Source organism: Lygodium microphyllum, chromosome 2, assembly GCF_053477565.2.
Source record: "Lygodium microphyllum isolate KBCC chromosome 2, Lygodium_microphyllum_v1.1.10, whole genome shotgun sequence".
Classification (NCBI taxonomy): domain Eukaryota; kingdom Viridiplantae; phylum Streptophyta; class Polypodiopsida; order Schizaeales; family Lygodiaceae; genus Lygodium; species Lygodium microphyllum.
The window spans coordinates 104,130,180-104,155,292 of record NC_141136.1 but is presented as its reverse complement, the minus strand read 5'-3'; the positions used below and the strand labels follow the sequence as shown (position 1 = coordinate 104,155,292).

Here is a 25,113-nt window from a genome sequence, read left to right as displayed (position 1 = left end):
GCCTTAGCCGCGAGGGCTTCCCACAAGCTTGGGCTGCTTTGGCATGCTCTTTATGGGCATCTAAACCTTGATGCGATTCAGCGGGCTTCTTGGAGGATGGTGGAGGGACTTCCTGATTTCCCTCCTCTTCACACTTTATGCCCTAACTTCTTGAGGGGCAAGCAACATAGGCAGCCTCACCCACAGATTGCTTCCAGGAGGGCTTCTTCTCCACTGGAGTTGGTGCATAGTGATGTTTGTGGCCCTATGGGCGCGGCCTCCCTAGGGAAGGCTAAGTATCTGATGCCGATTGTTGACGACTTCAGTCATTATGTGTGGCCATATTTTTTGGAGTACAAGAGTGATGCGTACTCTCGATTCTGCGAGTGGAAGGTGTTTGTTGAGATGCAAACTACTTCAAAAGTTCGTGCTGTATGAGATGATCACGGTGGTGAGTTTACTTCTCACCTCTTCTCTCAGTTTTGCAGGGATCACGGTATTCTGGTGGAGTATTCCCATCCGAACATACCATCTGAGAATGGTGTGGTGGAGTGTGCGAATTGGACCATGGTAGAGATGGCCCTGAGCATTGGAGTCTTCAGGAAGCAGTATTGATCGTTGGTACCAAGCACGAGTAGCCTGCTTTAGGCCATAAAGGGCTTCCACAACCTGTAGACATGATCCTCCTACCCCTACACAAGAAAACCGGGAGGTTGTAAAACATAAATCTCCTCCTCAAGGATGCCATTCAGGAAGGCAGACTTGACGTCCATCTGATAGACAGGCCAACATCGGTGGGTGGAAAGAGCCAAAATAACTCGAATAGTAGACATTCGAGCCGTCGGAGCAAAGGTCTTAAAATAATCCAATCCTGCCCACTGGGCAAAACCCTTGGCAACAAGCCTAGCTTTATGCTTGTTCAAGGAACCATCGGCACGATACTTGGTCTTAAAGACCCACTTGGCACCTATCACCTTCCGCTTCTTGGAGCGCGGTATAAGCTCCCAAGTCTGATTGCGCTTGATGGAATCGAGCTCATCCTGTATAGCTTGTCTGTACCACCGAGAAATCCTAAGAGACTCCACCTGCTGTGAGGGAGACTGGGTAGCTTCCGGAACCTGCAAAGTACCTGTCTGTGAAAAGGACTCCCCTCACTAGGGGAAGGTAGATTCTTCTGATCGAAAGAAGGCTCCCTCTCTGACGGTTGAGTAACCCTAGAAGACTCCGAAAGGGAGGCTGGAGGGGTAGTAGAACTCGATGTAGAAAAAGTCGCGTTCGTCAAAGGCGGAAGGGAAGCCAAAGTAGAGATAGAGAAGGAGGAGGAGGGTGAGGAGAGGGAGGAGCCGAGGATGAAGGAGTGCTAAGAGGCAACTTGGAAGGAAGAAGAGGAATAGAGGGTGGGGAAGGGTCAATCGATGATGAAGTATCACCTGTAGTAGAACCATCAATAGGATCCTCGAAAGCCGCAGCCTCATCGAAGTTCACACCCCGGCTCACCTCAATCTTCTGTGTCGCTTAGTCATAGAGGTGATAGCCCTTCGTGGTCATGCTATAGCCCACAAAAATAAGCCTCCACGACTTCGAGTCGAGCTTTGTCTGCCTCTCTTCTTGTCCATGGACATAGGTATCACATCCAAAGATGTGAAAGTGAGACACAAAAGGCTTGCTCCCAAAGAAAGCCTCATAAGGAGTCATGTCCTGTAAGGCCGAAGTCGGCGGAGAACGGTTACAGATGTGAACCGCAATAGCCACCACCTCACCCCAAAGGGAATGAGCACTTTGACTATCACAATGGAGAACATGTAACTCTGTGATACCAAGCTCTCCCACCAGATGTGAAAGCCATAAAGCCTCTTTGCATGCCTCAGTGGCAGCCACAATCTGCCTCTGTAGTAGACAACGCAACACACTTTTGTAGCCTAGAGATCCAAGAGACTGCTTCTCCTATGAAAGTAAACACATACCCAAAAGTGGACTTTGTGCAATCGGCATGACCAACATAGTCTGCATCTGTAAAGCCAACAACAGATGCCTTGTGCTTTTCAAAGCAGATGCACAACTCATTTGTGCCTTTGAGGTATCTCATAATACCTTTCACTGCATCCCAATGCTTCTTGCCAGGGTTTGCCATGTATTTGCTAACCACTCCCACTGCAAAGGCAATGTCAGGACGTGTAGCAACCATAGCATACATCAAGTTGCCAATAGCAGAAGCATATGGTATTTTGGCCATTTCAGCCTTCTTATCATCAGATGTAGGGTTGTCCTCTGCACTGAGTTTCACATATGGAGGCAATGGAAGCCCAATTGTTTTCTCCCCTCTATATTGAAACACTGCAAAACCTTGGAGATATACTCCTGTTGAGATAGATAGAGTAAGCCTTTCGATCTATCTCTGAGTATTCACATGCCAAGAATGTGATTTGCATCACCAAGATTCTTCATGTCAAAGCTGCCATGAAGACTTTGCTTCAGTGAATCCAAAGCGTGAGTATCCCTGCCAGCAATCAACATGTCATCAACATACAGAACCAAGATAATCAGGCTGCCATTTGCTGCCTTTTTAGTGTACAAGCATTGATCCACTTGACTTCTATGGAAACCTTGAGATTGCATAAATGGATCAAACTTATGATACCATTCTCTTGGTGCTTGTTTTAGCCCATACAAACTCCTTTTGAGTTTACATACCATCTTTTCTTTCCCTTTTTTCAACAAACCCTTCAGACTGCTGCATATATATGCCTTCATGTAGATCACCATGTAAGAATGCAGTCTTTACATATCTTCAACTGCAACCAAGTCCTAAATGGTTCTGAAAGTAGTCATTTTGACTACAGGAGAGAAGATTTCATCAAAGTCAATTCCATGCTCCTGCTTGTACCCCTTTGCAAACAATCTTGCTTTGTAGTTTGGTGAGGAACTAGAAGTGACCTTCATCTTGTCAACCCATTTGCATGGAAGTGTTTTCTGCCCTTTAGGCAATTGCACCAAGTCCCAAGTCCCATTTTTCTCAAGAGATTCCATTTCTGACAATATGGCTTTATACCATTTTTTGCCCTGTCTGTCCATTGCTTCCTTGAAGCAAGACGGTTTACCATAATCTGTCAACATGACATAATCAGCCACATTATTTGCACCAGGAATGAATCTATTAGGTTGACTAGTAGCCCTAGATGAAATCCTAACCCAATGATAATTGTTTGCTGGTTGTTGAGCATTTTTCGGCTTGCTATCCCGACATTTCAGCCTGCAAATCAGCATTAACAGCTTGCTGTCCTGGCTGTTCTTGCACATGTAGTGGCTCATTATCATGGGCAATAGCTGGCTGATCATTTCCAGCATTATTTTTTGCATCTATAGGTTCATTTACAGCAGGTATTTGCTGCTGTACAGCGGGCACATTTTGCTGTCCAAAAGGTGTTTTTTCTCGGAATACAACCTTATGGACCTCCTTAGTCTTTTCAGGCTATTTATGAATGCGATCTTCCCGGAAGATAACATCATTGCTACGTACTACTTTCCTTTTCTTGGGATCCCACAGTCTATACCCCATTTCACCCTCGTCACCATATCCTAGGAAAATGCATTTACAGGACTTTGGCTCAAGTTTACTGCGTTTTTCTTTACGAATGTGCACAAAAGCCTTGCAGTCAAACACTTTCAAGTGAGTATATGAAGGTGGCTTGCCCGACCACGCTTCTTGGGGAACTTCCCCTCCCCCCAAAAAGACCTGTTTGGTGACCGATTAATTAAGTGTACGGCTGTCATAACAACCTTTGCCCAAAAACCATGGGGTAATGCAGCATGAGACTTCATCGTACGGACCTTATCCTGTATGGTCCGATTCATACGCTCTGCAACTCCATTTTGGGGTGGATTATGAGGGGCAATGAGCTCCCTCTTTATCCCTTTGTTGTCACAAAATGCCTGAAAGGCCTTGGACACATACTCCCCACCATTGTCAAAGCAAAGATACTTAAGTGTCTTATCTGTTTGATTTTTAGCCAATGCCAAGAATTTTTTAAACTTGTCAAGCACTTCATCCTTGCTACGAATAGGATAAATCCATACCTTTCGTGAAGCATTATCGACAAAGGTGACAAAATATTTCTTTCTCCCTAAAGAATATCTTGGCATTTGACATACATCTGAATGTGCTAACTCTAGAGGAGAAGATTTCAAAGAAAGAAACTTTTTATGAGACCTCTGTGCATGTTTACCATAAATACAATGATCACAAGGCTCAAAATCAGCATAACAAAGATAAGGCAAGTAACCCAAACGAGAAAGCACTTTCATTTCTGTTTGACTCATGTGTCCCAACCGGCAATGCCACAAAGAAACACTTGGTTGCTCGGTCATGGCAACAACATGATCACTCACACTAGATACATGGAGAGAATACAAAGTATCACTTTTACAACCTCTGGCAATTACTCTAGATCCCTTACAGATCTTTCATTTTCCATCACCAAAGGTGGTATGAAAATCATCATCATCTAGCTACCTTGTGCTAATCAAGCTTTTCTTGAGCTGAGGTACATGCCGTATATGCTGAAGTGTAAAGACAGAGCCATGCTGAAAGTGCAACTGCACATTGCCAATACCTGCAATGTCACATGCATAGTTGTCCCCAAGATGAACAACACCATGTCGACTCCCTGTATAGGTAGAGAACTACTCACGATGAGGGGTGACATGAAAGGAAGCACCTGAATCGAGAATCCAGGTATGCATGTCATCATTTGTATCTGCAAGTAAGGCATGTGCACCAAAGTGTGAAGAGACAAAGAGTACGTCACTCCCACTATCACTCTCATGAGTGACTACATTCACCTCTTCAATTTTGACACTGCTCTTCTTAGGCTGACTATCTTTCTTCTCTTCCTTGCTATCATCTGTCTTCTTGCCCTTTCCTTTATCTTTCTTCCATTTGTAGCAGTCACGTTTAAAGTGACCCTTCTTGCCACAATGATGGCATTCAACATCTTTGCCACGTGATTTACTGTGTCCCTTGCTATCATATTTGCATTTCTGCTGCGATCTGCCCTTATTATGCAAAGCACCGGAAGACTTATCGGATGCATTGTTCTGCTGATTCATTTCTTCCATAAGTAGAGCACTCTCTACATCAGCATACAAAAGGATCACTGTAGAATTGCTCATAGCAGTCATGAATGTATCCCAACTCTTTGGTAGAGTGCAAAGCAAGAAAGTAGCCTTAAATTCCTCATCAATCATGAACTTCAAGGCAACCAGCTGGCTGATAATGGAGTTAAACTCACTCAAGTGAGTAGACATTGTACCCTCTTTCATATGCAAATCCATAAGCTTTTTCAGCCAATACGCTTTGCTTGCAGCACTTTTTTGTGCATATAGTTCTTCCAATCGAGTCCATATAGCATATGTAGAATCCAAACCTTCAATGTTGAACAGCAAGGCATCAGAAATCAATAGCTCGATGGTTGAGCGTGCAAGCTCATTTAACTCATCCCAATCATCCTGTTTCATATTTGCGGGCTTTGCCCCTTGTGTCTTAATCGGCTTTGCCTGCTTCTTTTGCAACAGGATATTGTACACTGTTGTTGCCAAACTGCAAAGTTATGTGCTCCTTCAAGCTTCTTTATGTGCATGAGATTACTACTGTCACTGCTGCCAGCCATGATTTTCAGCCCAAATGTGACAAAAAAATCAGCAAATGCAGGCCCAAAACTGTCACACAAATGACCAAGGTACAAACAAGTATCAACTAGCAATAAATGACCACGTAGAAGCAGAGATTTCAGATCTGTAATTAAATTTTCAGAAGCACCAAACCATGTGCTACAACATTCCACAACTGATTACAGCTGTTCCAAGGGCAAATGCATCACATTACATAAGAAATCCCAAATTTTAGCTGCAATTTCTGTTGTACATATACCCACGGGCATAAAATTTGACACGCATGGTCAAAAGGCCCAAAATTTTTGTGCTCAAAGCATCAACCACATATCTGCATTTTCTCTGTCATGCACAGAACATGCCAATTTTGCCAAAATATAGCAATTTCAGCAAAACCCTCAAAATTTTCCAAGTGTTAGATGTCCAAATTGCATGGAATTGAACCTGCATGTACATAAAATGACCAAATGGTGCATAAATTTTGCCCAAACTGCAAAAGCCCCAAATTGCACGGGGTCCAATGTGCATCAATCTTGAGAAATTGGGTAAATTTTTACCCAATTTGTGCATTACATGAAAAGCCCCAAATGTCAAAGGCAAGATGTCACAAATTCCTGCAATTTCTGAGACAAATTTACTTGTCCTATATCACAATCCCCAAATCTGGGAAAAGCCCCCAATTTTCGGGTATAATGTTGAGGAATTTAACTCAGATGAGCAAGATTTCAATAATATTGGCGAAATCACAAATTCAAATGTGCACAATGTCTACAATTTTTGACGCAGATGCCTCAATTTTGCATGAATAGTACTCAATTTGGAGAAACCCCAAATTTCTAGACCAAAATTGCACAAATCTGACCTTTTGTGCTTGCGTTCGCGAAACCCCGTTAAGAAAGAGGGGTAGAAGTTGATTTTTTTTTTTGAAAGAAAAAAAAAATTGTGCGTGAGCTAACGTGGGTCCGTTGACCCGTTAGGCTTGGACGTGACGACCCGTTGAAGTCTCTTGTCCGTCCCGCGCCATGGTCCTGCCATTTCGCCAGCTGCCATCAGTTGGTCGCGACTGTTGTCCTGTCGACCTGCAGCTGCTGCCGTCACCTACTAGCTGACTCACGCCATCGACTGTCTGCTGTTTGTCGACGTGTCCAGTTTGCAACTTGACGTCTACTCCTCAACTCACCCTCTGCGCACATGGTCTTTTGCCTCAGCCCGACACACAGGTCGCCAAGAACTGCAGCTGTTTCTCGTTAGATCTTGGGAAGTACACAGAATGTGATGGCTCTGATACCAGTTTGTAGTGACCGGGAGGCACGAAGATCGAGATAGTTGGTGTTCGTTATGCTCGGAGAGAGAGAGAGTGGGAGAGAGCAAAGCAAAGAGTGTGCACGATTTTAGGTACAATGACGAGTGTGTACCTTTAGGTTTTTGGATAGATATATATATGTGTAAGTACAAGTGCTAAGGGTGTGTTCACACGCGAACACATTTAAAGGCACAAGGGCCTTTATTCCCAAAAATGTGAATGTTGTCGCTTGCTCCTAAAAGGTTGCGTTTGACTACAGAAGGTAATCACCTAGCCAATAGATAGTCCCCTCCACCTAGCAGGCTCCAAATGATGATGCTTGAGCACCAGATGCAGTCATCAGCTACCAAGAGCTTGCATTTTCAGCAAACGCAGATGTGGATGGCATCACGAACTCTGTGTGGCTCTCAGATACCATGCTCTAATACCACGTGAGAATCGCAATGGAAGGAGGAACTCGTACACAGAGGAAAAGAGAGAGACATTCTACAAGAGAAGAAGAAGAAGAGAAACTTGCATTGAACAAGGAACAAGTACTGAATACAGAAGGAGGACTGATCAATCCCTGCATGCAACCCATAGCGTCAATGAGGGTAGCAGATTAGGCTGATGATGATGGCAGCAGTGAAGATGGAGGAAGATGACGAAGTTGGAGAGTGCACCTAGCAAGGAAGGAGGGAAGATGTTAATATATGTGACTGCCAAGTGGGAAATGGTTATAAATAGCCAAAAATCCCAAAAACTGGCCAACCTGAAATTGGGGGCCAAAAATATGGTCGACTAGCACCTAATGTTGGTAAAAATGCTAGAAATGCTCAAAAAAATCATGGAAAGGGTGGACAATGTTCGGCATGTGAGGTAGGCTGAAGAAAATCCGGATTGGAGGAGAAAATGCATTGAAATGCAATAAATTGAGTGCTCGAGAATGAGCTACCTCCTCTGTCAAAACAAGTGATAGACAGGTTAGAGCTCCTAAAGTCCTTGTCCGACTCAGATTGAGGCTCACAAGTAGAAGATGACAAGGCACGACAAACATGATTGCTAACAAGACAAACACAAAGCTAGGCTTATTGCCAAGGGATTTGCTCAAAGGCTAGAAGGGCAGGCTTGATTACTTAGAGATCTTTGCTCCGACAGCCCACATGTCTACTATTTGGGCCATCTTGGCTCTTGCAGCCCACCATCATTGGCTTGTTTACCAAATGAACATTAAGTCTGCCTTCTTGAATGGTATTTTATAGAAGGAGATAACATAATTACTATCTACTAATAAATATAGTTTTGTGTGTTAGCACACAAACTGAAAATTATATATACTCTATAATAACAACTTTTATTGTGAGTAACTACATTTATATCATATCATTATTTAGATCAATCTCTAGGCTTTTGTGTGCCTCGAATGGAGCATTATATCCATCCCTTGCAGAAGGCTAGGTATCAATCAATTCTTCCTTCAAAGTGACTACTTCTGATGATTAGATCATGATTCCAATCTTTTCTATCAGTGTGAGGGTCAACTTTGTGTCTTTATGCCGATGATGTCATCATTATAGGTAGTCACTCTCAAGATGTGAATTGTATGTGGAAGACTCCACACTACGAGTTCAACATCATTAATTTGGGCATTTGCCATTTCTTCCTTAGATTGGAGATCTATCAGATGGCACAAGGTTTCTTTATTTTCTTAGCACAAGTACATCTCCGAGCTTCTTTCAGAGTTTGACATGGATTAGTGTAGGCCCATTTCCTACCCCATGGACATAGAGTCCAAACTATCTATCACATGTGATCACCTTCTAGATGCCACTTGATATAGGTGCCTTGTGGGCTCTTTGATTTGGCTTATATATATGAGGCTAAAAATGTCTTATGTGGTGCATTTTTGTCTTTTTGATTCCTTGGTAGGCTCACTAGAAAGGTGCTTTGCACAACTTGCACTATTTATTTGGGACTAGATCCCATGAGATAATGTATGGAGTAGAAATCACTCTAGCAGATTGGAGTGACTCAAATTGGGCTAGAGATATTGACACTCCACACTCCATTATTATAGATTCTACCTTCTCCCTTGGTTTAGGAGCTAATCTCATGGAGCAACAAAAAGCTGCCTAGCATGGCCTTATCTTCTATATAGAGGTTGAGTATTGTGCCCTTCGTAATGGCAGTTTGGCTTTGTTGAATGTTGGCAGAGTTTGTTTTTTTCATAGATAAGACCTATAGAGCAAGGTGTGGATAACCAAGCAATGTGTCTCTAGCAAAGAGTCCTGTGTTTTCTGCCCATGTGAAACACATCAAGGTTCAATACCATTATGTACAAGAGTAGATTGTGGATTTTCAGCTAGTAATGATCTATTGCCTATTGGGGGTAATGGCACCTCTGCCTAGTCGCCCGTGTATTACTACACTGACAGTATCCATGCTTGTATACTACAAGTTGCGGGCGCCCATCACTATCACTTCATTCTTTATTTTTTCAGTGACATTTGAATAAAGGGAAGGCCAGTCACACATTGTGACTATTGGAGTTCCCACATTGTGTGTGTGTGTCTCTCTCTCTCTCTTGCTTTTGCTCCTTCCACCATAGCTCTTGCTTCCGCTCATGCTTCCACTTGAGGGCTCACCTCCCTTCAATTGGTATCAGATCCTGCTTCTTTGCAAGCTTGAGCTTGGTCCGGCACACATTTAGCATTCATTCGGATACCTACAGCTTGGTCTTCACTCTTGGTAGCCACATAGCTGCACCTTCGAGCTTCCAGTTGGTCTCATCCTTCTCGGTCTCGCATTGGGGCTTCTTGGGCACCCTAAGGGAATTCATTTGAAGGTACTGGAGCTCTCTTTTGTTGCTTTAGTTCAGTTCACAAGGTATGAACAACAGGGCAGCCATGCCTCTTTGCTTCTTGTGAAGTATACACCTTCTGGTTGCATTTACCCTTAAAGAGGGAGCTTCCTTGTGTCCTTGGGGACCCCCAACACCTAGCCAAAGCCTTGTTGCAGCTCCTCCAGGACTGAAGGTGCCATTAGTGTGGCTGCTCACAGGATACGTTTCAGCTTCCCTCTAGTCCAGAGCAGCTCTCCCAGGCCTCGGGCACTTGAAACGGGTTCATCTAATGCATACAAACCTGCCTAGAGCTTGGCATTGAAGGCTTTGATTATTGGCACTGGGTTTAGACTGATATACATCAGTTCCAGGACTGTTTTAACAGTCCACAGGCAGTTCACAAGCAATGTTACATTAGCATGTGATGTTTATGCTTGGTTGACATTAGTTGTTGATGCCATTTGGTACCTGATTGATGCCCAAATGTCAGGGAATGCTATGCATATGTTATGGCAATGATTTGGAGCTGATTTTGGCCCTCTTTTATCTCAGTTTTACAGTGATTTTACTGCTGTAATACACCAGGGCTGGAGCTTATTTGGTCACTTTATGCTTTGCCTATTGGTCATGCGTGCTTCTTGGGTGATTCGTATGACTACACGGATGTATACGAAGGTTGGCACATGTCTTATATTGCTCCAGAATGCCTTTTGAGCTTCGATCGAGCTCCGTCTTGGTTAGCATTTGATTGACATTGTTCTATAGTGGTATGCTTTGTGATAGTCATTATGCCTATGGTCTATGCTTGACCCTTCGGTACTTGATTTGAAGCATATATTAGAAATGCATGCTTCTTACATTGTCTGTGTTTGATTGCCACTTGGAGCTTCAGCTGGGCTTTCATTTGCATACTTTGGAGCTCTTGGATGCTTATTTGGGTTGTCACAGTTTTGACATTGACTGTTATATGATGTATTGGATGCTCTAGGTGATGTTTGACCAATCCCTTGCTTTGGATGCTCCATTGATATACGGTCTTGGCTACATGATGTCTTATGTATTCACATGCTATTGTTATTGATCTTTCTACTTGTGAGAGCTTCATGCTATCTCTGGATATTGCAGAGCATGTGGGTTATGCAATTGAGCTTCTTGAGTATATGAGATTGGGATCTCTTACATGTCTACGCTCTTGACAGATACTTGTTTGTATTGGATGCTTTTGGGCTGATTTGATCCGTCTTCTCTTTGCGTATACACCGACCTTTGTCGGGTCCTGTCAGTTAGGCATACACCTAGCTTGGCTTACTCTCTGAGTTCTTTATGACAGGGGTTGTATCTTCCTACTGACATGGATTGCTCTGACACATTTGGATGTTTGGCTCATGGTTCTTGACTGCTATAGTGTTTGTTACATGTCCACTTGATGTAGGATCTGACTTGGCAGTCATACTTGTGGATCACTGTTAGCTCATTGTTTGCTCTCTTTTTCTCATTGTTGTGATTTATTACAGCAAGCTGTTTCATGCGGACTGTGATGCATTTATTGGGCTTAATCATGTCATTTTGATGTACTTTTGGTACTATTTGGTGGACAGCTGGTCATTTTAACAGTTTCTCTCATTTTCAGCTTGTTTTTTTTGGCATGTTTACTACTAGTTATAGTAGTCTATTTTCTACAGTGTCTGCCTCTGTTTGACTCATTATGATTGGTCATCTCAAAGATACAACTTTGTTTAACATTGCCAAGTTGGATCGCACCAACTATGTCTACTAGGAGTCTCAAATATGGCAAGTTTTGGTGCAGAAATTGCAGATTAAGCCACTAAGAAACAAGGGTAGTAAATCCGAGAACATGGATGATAATGATTAGGCTGATTTAGATGCACTATACAAGTCCACTGTCATTTTATCACTCTGTGAAGGGGTCCACAATAATTTTTAAAGATGAAGATCAGAGTGCATGGCATCGCATCTATGGGAAAAGATTCAGAAACTTTATGCACAGTAGAGCCTTGCTTCGTAGATATATTGGCTTAAATAGTTGATGGATCTTTGCATGAAGGAGGGGATCCCATTGTCTGCTCACTTTAGCCAGTTTCATTCTATCATGAAGAATTTGCTTCAAGAGGGTATTCAGTTTCAAGATAATCTACAGCCTTTGTTTCTACTTGGCACTTTACCTGAGTCTTGGGATGTATTTCGCACTGCAATCTATACCAACAAACTTGATGGGCTGAAATTGAAAGATGTAGAGAGTGCTCTTTTGATTGAGGAAATTAACAAGAAAAACAATGATGCTTCTTGCAGTTCACATGCTTTATCTGTTAGAGGTGGTAGAAGTAGCAAGAAATGATTGTCCTAGGAAGGACTCTTAGAAGTCCCGGTCTAAGTCACGTGGATGTAGCAAGTCCCGTAGCTATAAGTCCGATTTTACATGCCATTATTGTGGGAAAGCAGGACATATATGGCCACAGTGCCATAAGATGTGCAATGACAAGCGCAAAGAAAAGAGGAAAGAGAGTGCAGGAGAAATCCAATGATTGCAGTATTATACCTATAAAGTCTAGTGTAAAGATTGAGGAGATAAATGTCATGCAGCCCGAGGAGTCCGATGATGGCTACATGTTAGCAACCTCTTCATGTGATGTCTCTTAGTTGACCGAGGTTCAGTCTATGCATGCACAATGTTGGCTCTTGGATTCTGGTGTATCTTTTCTTGTGACTCCCTACCGTGAGTGGTTTCATATCTATCACAGTGTATCTGGTTTTGTGTGCTTGGGTGATGATCCGTCTCTTGCTATTGTTGGTCTTGGTAATGTCACTCTACAATTTTCCTTTGATAGTACTTTTTTTCTGTATAATGTATGTCATGTACTCGTATTGACTAAAATCCTTATGTTTGCTAGGCAGCTTGATGAAGTAGGTTATCATATATGCTTTGGTGATTCTGCATGGAAGATAACTTGTGGTAGGCTTGTTCTTGCAAGAGGTGCCAAGTTTGGCAACCTCTATCCCTTGGTTGTATTAGGTACTATTGACCATGTTTTGTTAGTGGGTTCTATCCCTCATGTATCTCTCTGGCATGCTCATCTTGGGCATATGTCGCTTAAGGGAATGAAAATGCTTAGTGCTTTGCAGTATCTTCCGTCTTTTCACTACTCGCATTTTGAGTCGTGTGATCACCGTTTATATGGTAGGCAGTTTGGGAATTCACTTAAAAAGTCTGGTATTTTGCACATGGGTGAGCCTTTGGCTCTTGTGCATTCAGACGTATGTGGACCCATGCCTTGTTAATCCTTAGGGGGTACGAAGTACTTTATTACATTTATTGACGATTATTCACTTAAGGTTTGGGCTCATTCCATAAAGCAAAAATCTGATATCTTGGCAATCTTTGAGTATTGGCTTGCTCTAGCAGAGAACCAGTTTGAGTATAGGTTGAAATGCCTACAGATAGATAATGGGGGTGAGTATGTCTCACGTGCTTTTGAGCAGTTTTGTGATGAGTGGGGTATTAAGCGTCGGTTGACCGCCCTTACACCCCTCCCTAGAATGGTATGGCTGAGTGTATGAATAGGACTATCTAGGAGAGGGTTCGTAGCATGCTTAGTTAGACTAGCTTACTGCAGCATTTTTGGGCTGAGTCAGTTACTACTGTAGTACATATCATTAATAGGTCGCCTTGTAGTGGGATTGACTTCCAGGTTATAGAGAAGGTATGGACAATAAATCCTCCCTCATATGCTCATTTACGTGTCTTTGGATGTGAGGCTTCTGCTATGTGCCTAAGGATAAATGCAATAAGCTGGATCTTAAAAGTGTGAAATGCATTTTTCTTCGCTATGGAGATGTAGGTAAGATTGGATATCGTCTTTAGGATCCGCAGGTGCGGAAAGCGATCCGCAGCCATGATGTTGTGTTCCATGAGGACAAAATGCATATCCAGCCTAAGAAAATTGTTGAGATATGCAGGGTTATCTTTCAAGAGGAGCCCCCTGTCCCCACACAGCCAGCTAGATAATCTATATCAGTAGTCGATGCTCATGGCAATGATATTAGATAGGATGTTAGACAGGATATTGGATAGGTAGCACAGCCTGCATTGAGGTGTTCTACTAGAGATAGACGACCTCTTGACCATTATGAGCCCTTCATAAATTATGTCTTGGTTACAGATGCAAGAGAGCCTCTCACCCTATGATAAGGCTATATGTATGGGTGAGAGTCACTCCTAGGAGAGGGCTATACAGTTTGAGATTGACTCGTTGCATGAGAATCATATGTGGGATTTTGGTTTTCTTGCCTAGTGGCAAGAGAGCTTTGCCTTGTAAGTGGGTGTTCAAGTCGAAAAGTACCTCTGGATTCCCCAGACGGGCATACAAGGCCAAATTGGTAGCAAAGGGTTTTAAGCAAGAGCATGGTGTTGACTTTGATGAGGCTTTCTTTCCTGTGGTTAAAATGACCACCCTACGCTTAGTCTTGGCTTTGGTTGCACAGCTTGACTTGGACTTGTATCAGTTGGATGTCAAGATAGCTTTCTTACATGGGAACTTGGATGATGAGATATACATGGAACAGCCTAAGGGCTTTGCAGAGCCTGGCAAGAAACACCTAGTGTGTAGATTGAGAAAGAGTCTTTATGGCTTGAAGCAGGTAGCTAGGGAATGGTACCACAAATTTGGTGCATTCATGCAGTCATAGGGTTACAGCTGTAGTGTTATGGATCCGTGCTTATACACGCAGAAAGCCCATGATAGTTCATTACTGATTTTCATACTCTATGTGGATGATATGCTTTTAGCATGGAAAGCTCATGATGAGTTAGATGCTCTTAAGACTCAACTCAAGAAGAGCTTTGAGATGAAAGATCTGGAACATGCCTCTCATATACTTGGTATGCGCATTACGCGTGATAGATCTTAGGGACTACTCTATTTGTCAGAGAAGGAGTATATTCATAAAGTCCTTGAGCGCTTTCGTATGCAGGATGTGAAGCCTATTGGCTATCCATTGCCTTCTCATGTGAAGGTATCATATGTCAATTGTCCATAGACAGATGAGGAGAGGGCCGAGATGGCCAAGATTCCCTATGCATCCGCAGTGGGCAGTCTTATGTATGCCATGATAGCCACCTGTCCAGATATTGCATTCGCAGTTGGTGTTATGGCACGTTATATGGCTATACTCGGCAAAAGGCATTGGGATGTTATGAAGGGTGTCATGAGGTATCTGAAGGGCATTGCTAATATGTGCATATGTTATGGCAGCTAGGATACAGGAGTCGTGGGATACACTGACTCTGACTATGTAGGACATGCAGATAGTAAGAAGTCCACTTTTAGCTATGTGTTCACTTTTGCTGGAGTTGCTGTTTCATGGATGTTCAAGGTGCAAAAATGCACGACTCTTTCTACTATAGAAGCCCAATATGTTGCTACCACTAAGGCTTGCAAGGAGGCCATTTGGTTTGGTCGTCTAGTTGCTGACCTTGGTATTGCAGATGCTATTCCTACATTGCATTCAGATTCTGTGAGTGCTATCCAATTAGCCAAGAATGCGGTCTTCCATGCGAAGATGAAACACATTGATGTGAGGTATCACTTCATTCGTGAGGTCATTGAGGATAGGTCTGTTGACCTTGTCAAGATCTCAACTGATCACAATCCTACAGACTTGCTCACGAAAAGCCTCTCTATAGAGCGATTTGCCTTTCTTAGGAGGTTGATGGGTGTTGGATGAGATGCATCTTTCCTCATCCTGTTGTATCTATGTATATATTATACTGTTTTTTTTTTTCCTTTTTACTCCTCATTGAGGTAGATTTGCCTTTAAGTGGGAGGTTGTTGGGGGTAAAGACACATCTGCCTAGCTACTCGTGTATTACTACACCGACAGTATTTGTGCCTATATATTACAGGCGGCGAGCGGCCATCACTATCACTTCATTCTTTATTCTTTTAGTGACACTTGAATAAAGGGAAGGCTGGACACACATTGTGATTGTTGGAGTTCCCACACTATGTGTGTGTCTCTCTCTCTCTCTTGCTCCCGCTCGTGCTTCCACTTCAGGGCTCACCTCCCTTCATTGCCCACAGAGGACAGTGTAGCAAATCTCTTTATGAAGCCCTCCCCAAGATTTGGGAGGGGGTGTTATCTTGTTTTATTTCATATTGTCATCTCCTAGTTGTGAGCTTCATTAGAGTCTGACGGTGACTTAGGAGCTTTGATCGTTTCCAATTCTAGTATTAGAGTGCATTTTAGTTTTAGACTATTTAGGAGTGTTTTCACACAGGTTGACTTCGCTTTTAGCCAGTGCATTTTGATTTTATGCTGCCCCTGGTGTGTTCACACCTTGCAGGCCGGCGACGATCAGGTTTGGGACTGGTGACTACCTTAATTGCAGCTGGCTATACAGTAGTCAACAATCTTTATGTGGGCAACCATGCAGGCCGGCCCAATTTAGGGAATGCCCATGCAGCAGTCCATCTTTATGCATGCAACCATTAATATATGCTGGTCCCCCCTTTTAGCGAATGCTCATGCAGCAGTCGGTGAAATTTGGAGCTGCTCCACTATTTAGGCAGCACCTCCTCACACTTGGCATTCTCTTTGTCATCTTGTGCATTCTTTGTCATCAACCTCATCCGGCATCCTCACTAACACTTCAGGTTGCATGCAGGGACTGATCAGTCCACATTGTATTCAACATTCCATTTTGAGATCAGTGCAGTTCTTTCCTTCTATTTTTTGTGCTCAAGTCAGTCTCTCTCTTCCCTTCTCTCTGTGTTTGTGTTCTTTTTCCATTGTGCACTTTCACAGTTTGCATGGACAACAAAAGGAGAAGTTTCCTTGATCACACTTGGCATTCTCTTTGTCATCTTGTGCATTCTTTGTCATCAACCTCATCCGGCATCCTCACTAACACTTCAGGTTGCATGCAGGGACTGATCAGTCCACATTGTATTCAACATTCCATTTTGAGATCAGTGCAGTTCTTTCCTTCTATTTTTTGTGGTCAAGTCAGTCTCTCTCTTCCCTTCTCTCTGTGTTTGTGTTCTTTTTCCATTGTGCACTTTCACAGTTTGCATGGACAACAAAAGGAGAAGTTTCCTTGATAAAGGTTAACATACCTAAATATTGTGTTACAAGCCCAAGCATCTCATAAAATGTTTTAACGCCTAGTAGTAATCTTTTTTCAATGTGTCATACTTGCCAACTCTAAAAGTCATATCAAATAGAGCTTGTAGTTTGCAAACAATACCATCTCAATGGTGATTTAACTTTCAATGTAGTGATGGTGTTGTGAACATTAAACTATATGAGAGTATCAAACCCTAGCCACTAAAGCTCTTTATGAAAACCAAAATTAATCAATCTTGTGAGAATTCATCACTACCACCTCAACCATTTGATATCAAAAGTTCATTTAAATATTCTAGTTTGATATGTTTTGATGCACAAAAGTAATGGGTGTTTAGAAACATTAACCCACATTAGGATGCTCATCTCTAAAATACAAAGATATTTACAAATGCCACAACTTACCATGAGTATCACTCTTACAAAAAATCCATTCATGTCATCTCAATGGTTGGTTGGTCCAAATTACTTATATCTCAACTATACATTTATAACATTGTAATAATTTTGGCAAACAAACATAAGATTCTAAGGATATGTTTTCTCAATCCTAATGTACATAATGTCTAAGGTACATATGCAACATACCTTTAGCATCAATCTTGAAGTTTTGTAATAGTGAAATCTTGTCTTTACGAAATTAATGGAACTTGCTATACATCAATTTTCAAAAAAAATAGAATGTTTTCAAAATTTTCAATATATTGATAATTGCAATCCATTGGTATGGGTTCAATGAAATGACTTTAGGCTACTTAGAAGCTTTTTGGGCTTGGTGCAACAAAATAGAGAGTATGGGTTTCAACACTATCACAAGAATATGCATATATTTAGCAAATAAGACCAACAATATGTATGTAATAGCAATCAATTACTGAGAAATTAAAATAATATTATTTAGAAATTGAGTCACAACACTCCTTCAAAAAGAGTTAATGAGATAATCTTGTCCACCATAAAGTCACGATAGTGGCCTTTAATATTTTAGTCGTGAAGGCTCCTTGTTTATTGGTTGTATTGTTGATAATAGAAGCCTTAGTTATCAAGCTTTTTTAAATAAAATTTGTGAAAATTGTAGACTGGAAATAATAATATTTTTGTAGAAGCCACTTGAGAATGGAGATTGATTGAGAATCAAGATGAGAGAAAGAGAGAGATAGGAATAAAGGCTCACCGAGCCTTTTACGCTTATACTCTTATATCCTATATTGATTGCCCTCTCACTCGTGCTCACTCTTTTATATACTTCTTATTGCACTTAGTTCGTATAGCACTCAGTCTTGATCCTAGCTCACTTAGTCTCGATCTTAGTAAGGCCAACAAGTTGGTATCAGAGCAAGTGATTGGCGTAAGCGGATAGACGAGCAACTGACAGTTTGACACGTAGCTTGTAGGATCGCGAATCTGGTCCTACACAGGCAACATGTTATAGGTCGACGCCATAGGCTGCAGGTCGCAAGCAGCAGGTTCATCGGGGCGATGCAGGCAACTGGTTTGACGGGCATATGCAGCGTAGCTGCGAACTTGGTCGATTGATCAAGCAGCACCAGGTGGGTACACGAAGCAGGTTTGATCGGCGATGGGTCTTGGTCAACGGCAGGACAACCTCATTTTTCTTTTTTCTCAATTTTCTTTAATGTTTGCTATCTTTTAATCTCCCCTTTGTCGAGCATTCACACACACAAGCACAACGTGTAATTTTTTTCAAGAAAATTAGGGCTTTTCTTGGATTTGGGGATTTCAATGCATAAGACAATCTGGCTCACAAAGTGTACATTTTGTGTATATTTGCTTGAGAAATTTTGAGATTTTTTACATTTTAGTGGATTTTTTCAATTTCATTGAAATTTGTGCACTTTGGATCCAAGAAAATTGTGGCTTTTATATAATCCCTTCAATTTGTGCAACAGTGATAATAGCAATCTTTTGCACATCAAGAAGCTTTAGGATACACATAGTTTTGCAATATGGCAAAAATAGTGCTACAATGTCTTGGTGTAGAAGAAACACGTAAAGCCCATCAAAACAATGGGAATAAAACCAACAGACATGGAACAAGACAAGTGGGATGACTTGGATGAGCTCGCTCGCTCTACCATTGAGCTCTCAGTGTCAGACAACTTGCTATTTAACATTGAGAAGTTGAATTTAGCATATGCAATGTGGCAAAGGCTTGAAGTATTATATGCTCAACAAAAAGCAGTCATTAAGGTTTATTGACTGAAAAATTTAATAGATTTTTGCACGAAAGAAGATACAACCATGTTTGTACATTTAAACAAGTTTAACTTAATTTTCAAACAACTGATTGCTTTGGATTTCCATATTAATGATGAGTTCAAGGCTACTTTCTTCTTACTATGCGCTTTGCTTGAAAGACAGCTTTGAGTAACTTGAATGCTCAACTGTTATATTTTGATGTGGAGAGTTTTTTATTGATGGAAAAACTGAATAGACAAAATAATTTAATAAACAAGTCTTCCAATGCATTGCACACTAGAGGGAGATTTCAGTAAAAGGGCAATTCTAAAAATAGAGCACTCAACTAGTCTCATGGCAAAAATATGGAGTGCCATCATTATGGTAATAAAAGACACTACAAATAGGGCTGTTTTCAATTGAAGACAAATGAAAAAACAAAAACATAGAAGACAATAAGACTGAGAAAAAAGATAGCCAGCTTGCAAAGAAGAGCAATATGAAAATAGAACATATTAATGTAGTCACTCATGAGAATGATAGTGATCGTGACGTACTTCTTGTTTCTTCTTTAAGTTCACATGTATTGATTGCAGGTTCTGAGGATGACATATACACTTGGATACTTGATTTAGGTGTGTTTTTTCATATTATACCACATCTAGTGGTTTTCTGACTACAATGGTGGTGCACGTAGTGTTGTTCACTTGGGGGATAACTATGTATGGAAAATAACATGCATTAGTAGTGTAAAATTGAAATTTCAGCATGGCTCCGTGTTTGTTTTGCATAATGTGAGATGTACCTTAGCTCAAAAAGAGCTTAGTAAGCACATGATAGCTAAATGATGAAGGCTATCACACCACCTTTGGGGATAGCAAATACAACTTTGTAAGGACTCTCGTATTGTTTCGAAGGACTCAAAAAGTGATACTTTGTATCTTTTGTATGTATCTAGTATGCGTGACTATGTTGTCGCCATAACTGAGTAGCCAAGTGTTTCTTTGTGGCATAGTTGTTTGAGATATGAGTCAAATTGGAATAAAATTGCTTTCTTGTTTGGGTTATTTGTCGTCTTTGAGGTATGTTGATTTTGAATAGTGTGATCATTATATTTATGATAAATGTGCTCAAACGTCATGTAAAAAATCTCTCTCTAAAGTCTTCACCCTTAGAGTTTATACATTTAGATGTATATGAAATGCCATGATTATCATTAGGGAGAAAGAAGTATTTCATTACCTTTGTTGATGATGCCACACGCAAAGTATAGATTTATCCAATCCGTCGCAAAGACAAGGCCTTGGATAAATTAAAAAATTCATGGCACTTGTTGAAAATCAGACCAGTAAGACATTAAAGTGTGTTTGCTCTAACAATGATGGGGTATATGTGTCCAAAGCCTTTCAAGACTTTTGTGACAGCAAAGGAATTAAAAAGCAACTCGCTGCTCCTCATAATCCATCCCAAAATGATGTTGTAGAGTATGTAAACATGACCATTCAAGGCCAAGTCCGTACAATGCTATCACATGTTGCTTTATCTCATGGATTTTGGGCAAGGGTTATTATAATAGTCGTATACTTGATTAATAGATCTCCAAATAGATCTTTAGGGAGGAGAGTTCCTCAAGAAGCATGGTTGAGCAAGTCACCTTCGTATGCTCACTCGAGAGTGTTTGGTTGTGCGGCATTTGTGCGCATTCACAAGGAAGAACGTGTATTTTTCTATGGTATGATAATAAATGTGAGATAGGGTATCGATTATGGGATCCTGAGACAAAAAAAGTAGTAGGCAATAATAATGTTATCTTTCGGGAAGATCGATTGCATAAACAACCCAAAAAGATAGAGGTCAAAAGGGTTGTATCTTAGGAGTATGTACCGATAGAGTAGCAAAGAATGCCCATTAGATAGCAGTAAATATATGTTATAAATGTCCTTGAAAATGCATGGAATGATGCTAAATATGATCAGCAAGATCTTGCCCATGATGTACCACAAATTTAGCAAGAACTAATGTCTTTGGAATAACCAAAACCAGTTGTATAGCATGTTGAACCTACAAAACAACAAGTTAATGCAGATTTGCAGGTTGAACAACTAGTAAATCTTGACCATTGGGTCAGTAAGTCAATAAGAATGCAAAGATAACCAAATAAGTTTGTTCTTGGTATTAACTATGTGGCTGATTATGTCATGCTGACAGATTTTGATTCTCCTTTGTGTGGACCAAGACTCTAGTTGCTTTGAGCCCTCTTAAGTGCCTCTCGGAAAGAAATCTTTAAGCTACCTTTTAGATAGGACCTTGGTATCTTGGAGCTATACCACCGAGGAGCATCTCACAAAGACATATCTTAAAGAGACAGGTCGAGGCATCACTGGTTAGTAAGATCCTTACTCTAGATAAGGATCCAAATGCATCTTCGAAATCACTATTTCAGTGGCTCAAAATCAAGGTAGTATAGGAAGGGGGGTAGCTTGCCCATAGTAAAGCCATGTAGCTCAGACTGTGCAATTATCTGTGCATATTAATATAGGTATCGCCCTCTCTCGTAAGTTGATAAAAGGACTCAAGAGCCAGTGGTGCATATCTATATACGGCACTTGGATAAATCCAGTAAGTTGTGTATGTATGTGATTGATCAACTGAGGGCCTCTACTACAATGTGTGGCTACTAACTTAGCTTTGATGATCTTATGTGAACCAAGGCTCTAGATACTAAAGCCATTTCACTCAAACCGTGCTAACATTTGTGCATATAAATATGAGGTATCGCCCTCTCTCACAAGTTGATAAAGTACTCAAGAGCCAATGGTGCATATATATATATTGGACTTGGATAAATCTCGTAAGTTGTGTATGTATGTGAGTGATCAAGTGAGGGCCTCTACTATAATTTGTGTGGCCGCTAACTTAGCTTTGATGATCTCATGTGAAACCAAGGCATTTTATCTAATGTTTTTGGAGATTATGGATATGAGGGTCTCTCCATCAACCTCCATCCATCATAAGCGCTTCCTAATCAATTATAGTGATTAAGATTGGACCCCTATATCTATCCTCCATAGAGTAGTGTGGATGTGACCAATGCATCGTGTGAGCACATCTTCTACAAATCACCTAGTGGTGTGTATCCTCATGTTAGTCTAGTGTTTGTTGCCTCTCTCATAGAGAAAGTGGGACTTGTAAACAAAACTCGTAAGTATATATAAGAATCCACATACTCCACAACTCCTACCCATATGTAAATTGGTGCTAATCTCTTGATCCACTACAATGTAGTATTAAACACCATAACCTTAGTCACTAAAAGCCCATTGTCTAGTGCATACGAGTGTAATGCATCCAAATGCCTCCATAATCCTTGTGGAGAGTGTGCTGTCAATACAATATCATATGCATATAGTAGGAGAGATATTCGAGTGCCAACAAGTGGAGCTCCTATATCTCCTCTCTAAGAGATATAATCAACAATCCCATCAATGTATAGGCCAAATAGCATTGGAGAAAGGGGGCATCCTTACTTTACCTCAATGGTGGAGCAAATAGGTGCCAAAAGGCCATCATGTGTCCATACTCTACCAATAACCCTCTCATACATTACTAGAATGCACCAATTGACGTCCTTAGCACTCCTATACTGTGTAGTTTATGAGCGAGTAAGATTTTTTTAAACAAGTAAAATTTTACGTGTATTTTAATACTATTTAGTTTCTCTCTCTCTCTCTCTCTCTCTCTCTCTCTCTCTCTCTCTCTCTCTCTCTCTCTCTCTCTCTCTCTCTCTCTCTCTCTCTCTCTAATTTAATTATGATTGACTATGAATTTATCATAATGTATTGAGTTTCTATTAGGAATTATGATGTGATAGTAAATAGATTTGAAGATATCACATCATACTTGATACAAGTGTATATTTGGTTGACTTTTAATAGTAATTGGTTGTAAAGCATAGTAGACATGCATTTCAAGCTGTATAGTTTGATGTACATCAACTATAGAGTGAAAGTTATAGATTCATAAAATGCTCTTTCACCTTCAAACAGTTGATTGATTAATTGGAAGTTAGAACTTTTCTTGTGATTAGATCTATTTAAAGAAAAAATTACTAGATAAGTTGCTTAATACATATGATGGATGATGGATTATTGATCAGCTCTTATGTAGGCCCTTATATCGTCATTATTGTACTAATTAAGCAAATTCGTGGATTTATGAGTGTAACATTGTGTTAATAGTTACCATACATTATATTTTTTAAAATGCATAGATCTAATTGAAGTATGTTGACATCTCTTTGAACTAATGACAATTTTGTGCGTCACATCATTTGTATATAGTTAATAGCATAACTTGTGTTTTATGGTTATGTTTATATTGCTTGAATATCTTCATATCTAAATAGGAATAAGACCATATTCATTGCATGATGAGCTTATTTTCAATCAATCTCTCAACATTTCATTGTATTAGAAATAATACCTTTGGGAAATTGAGAAAATTTCTTCTACTTTTTTGTAAGCAAATATGCTAATAGCTTGCCTTAAAAAATACGCTTGTTTAAAACTAATTTTTGTATTAAAGTCTACACCTACTCCTATATCGTTTAAAGATTTTAACCATCTAGGACACCCCCCCCTCCCCCCCCCAATAGAAAAAAGACAAAAAACCAAAGGTGAATGTTGGAGAACTATTTGAGAAATGAAAGGGTAGATCGGGATTTATTAAACTTGGTTCTTTAGGACCTAAGTCTTAGCAATTGCTAAGCCAATGATCTTACCCTTCAACCTTATTAATAGGCTATTAGCTACAAGAGGTGGAGTGAATATTAGGGTGAGTCCACCTCGTTAGGGACATGGATCCAATTGTGGGATGCCCTTTGAGAGCTAGAAGAGTTGTAGCCAATACCTATGTAATGACAACTTGATAAATTCTCTCTCTCTCTCTCTGTGTGTGTGTGTGTGTGTGTGTGTGTGTGTGTGTGTGTGTGTGTGTGTGTGCTCTCTTTTAAATTTATAGTCTTTTTCCAGTCAAATATCCACTACTCTTTACATTTTTCTTCACACTATGCATATGAAAAGGAGGCATTCTTAAACATGCATGGGACACAATGCTTGAGGTGTCGAATCTTGAAATTAGTATGTTAAATATTTAATTTGTACTTGTCTAGCAAAGAAACATAATTTATCGTATACTCTTGGACATGGATCTGATTATGGGATGTCCTCTCTCTCTCTCTCTCTCTCTCTCTCTCTCTCTCTCTCTCTCTCTCTCTCTCTCTCTCTCTCTCTCTCTCTCTCGTGCGCACACATCCCTCTTATATATTTATCTTGTGTAATCTAAACACACTTGTTTCAATTAAATATCTATCATTGTTTACATTTTCTTCACACTATGGATATGAAATGGTAGCATTCTTAAACATAAATAGGATGTGGTGTGTGAAATTTCAAATTTTGAAGTCAATAGGTTAAATATTTGCTTTGCACTTGTCCAACAAAAAAACTTAATTTATATTATGCTCATGCTTTAGCTTGTAGTATAGGGATTAAGCTTGGAAAAATGGCAACAAATCATTCATGTTGAGGCCACATAGGTGGGTGTAGCCCAAGATGTATAACATTTAACCTTATGTACTCTTTCTTTTAGATTATTACGATGTTTTGTAGTACATCTTAAGGTCAAATGTAGAGAAAAGGACTTTCGTATATTATGGTGCAAATAATAACTTTATAATATTATGAATGCATTCGAGGGAGTTGTGTATGAATAGAAATTATGGCAATTGGGTTTATTGTGTAGAAATTTGGGAGCTCAAACCTTAGAGCTAGCCCTTGATACATTCACATAACAAGGTTGTATGTGTATTTGATAAGGATTTTACAAAGTTTAGACTTTAAAGTAGGATTTGTAGGTACAACAAATGTTATTATTCCTAAACTAAGTTGAATGCCACATCTCTACTTTCTATTATGAAATTAATGCAACATGGCGAGCTAGA

General features: G+C 40.4%; 1 protein-coding gene across 1 annotated transcript in view; it reads left to right on the top strand.

Moving 5' to 3' along the window:
- Nucleotides 1-20,052, top strand: part of LOC148040123 (uncharacterized) — a 52,188-nt gene extending 32,136 nt beyond the window's left edge. Inside the window, exon 4 of the mRNA XM_087696837.1 lies at nucleotides 19,709-20,052. The gene's annotated coding sequence lies outside the window, so the exon portion shown is untranslated. The remainder of the gene's footprint in view (nucleotides 1-19,708) is intronic.
- The last annotated feature ends 5,061 nt before the right edge of the window (nucleotides 20,053-25,113 follow it).